This window comes from Trichechus manatus, unplaced genomic scaffold, assembly GCF_000243295.1.
Source record: "Trichechus manatus latirostris isolate Lorelei unplaced genomic scaffold, TriManLat1.0 scaffold00023, whole genome shotgun sequence".
Lineage (NCBI taxonomy): Eukaryota > Metazoa > Chordata > Mammalia > Sirenia > Trichechidae > Trichechus > Trichechus manatus.
In genome coordinates, this window is record NW_004443959.1 from 10,811,567 (window position 1) to 10,812,896 (window position 1,330).

Here is a 1,330-nt window from a genome sequence, read left to right on the forward strand (position 1 = left end):
CCTCCCCGGGCTCCGCCCCCCCAGGGCTGCAGCCTCCCTCCCCGCCCCGCCCCCGCCAGCCGCCCAGGCCATACGCTGTGGGCCCAGACGGGGAACCTGCAGCAGGCGCCAGCAAAGGCAACCTATTTTTTTGACCAAACGCAGAAGTACTGGTGCAGGTGGTCTGTAAGTGTGTGTTCCTCTTTGCCACTGATGTCTACAAGGGGAATTCAGCAAAAAAGACTCAAGTCTGGAACTCTGACCCCAACTTCCTCAATGCATGTGCAAAGGAGGGTGGCCTACGTAAGCCTAACACGGGATCCGCGGGGCGGGGGTTCTGGCTGGGGCTTCTGCAGTGAGATTCTGGGATAATAAGTTCTTGTGTGAATACCCCCGTACTGTGCCCCAGCCTGCCCCCCTCCACGAGGACCCTCGCACAGGCCACGCCTCTTCTCTCGGGCCTTTCCTTCCCCGTCCCTTATGCCTGCAGGCCTTTCTTCCCTGGCACGCCCTCCCGCTCAGCTCAGAGGCCCCTTCTCTGCCTCCCAGCAGCCCGGGCTGCTCTTGTTGCCCAGGTGAGGCCCAGGTCCCATAGCACATTGTCCTGATGGTGTCGAAGTGGTCATCACCCTGCATCGTGATTTTGTAATTACAAGTCTGTCTGGCCCGTTTGTGAGCTCCTGAGGGCAGCGAGGAGCCCTGGTGGCGCAGTGGTTAAGAGCTTGGTTGCTAACCAAAAAGTTGGCAGTTTGAATCCACCAGGTGCTCCTGATCTACTTGGTCCTATAGGGTCGCTATGAGTTGGAATTGACTTGAAGGCATCGGATTTGGTTTTGTTTGTTTGAGGGTGGGACCGCTTTTTAGTTTGATGACTGCCCTCAAGCCTGCCACAGGGCCTGGCACGTAGCACAATAAACGTTTATGGGACGATTGCAACCAATGTCACAAAACATTATGTGTATAAAGTTTTGAATGAGAAGTTAACTTAAGCTGTACACTTTCACTTAAAGCACAATTTAAAAAAAAGAAAAAGTTTCTGAGGTGAATGAGTGAATGAGTGCTTGATGCCGTATCTCCTACCTGAGCCAGGTGCTTGGGCAGAATGCCCTTACTCACCCACACCCCTACCCTTGCCAGGAGCAGTCTCACCCACAAGACCAGGTCCCGCTGTATAGCACTTACCCTGTCTCTCCTCCACGGGAACCAGGGTGGTGCCTTCTCTCACCTCTAGGGAGGGGCCTGAGCACCTTCTCTTCCCTTAGGCACCCACCTGAGGGTCCTTCTTGTGTCCTCTGGGAGGTCCCATCCTGTCTCCCTGGGAGCAGCCCCACTGAGGGAATAAGCAGAACAT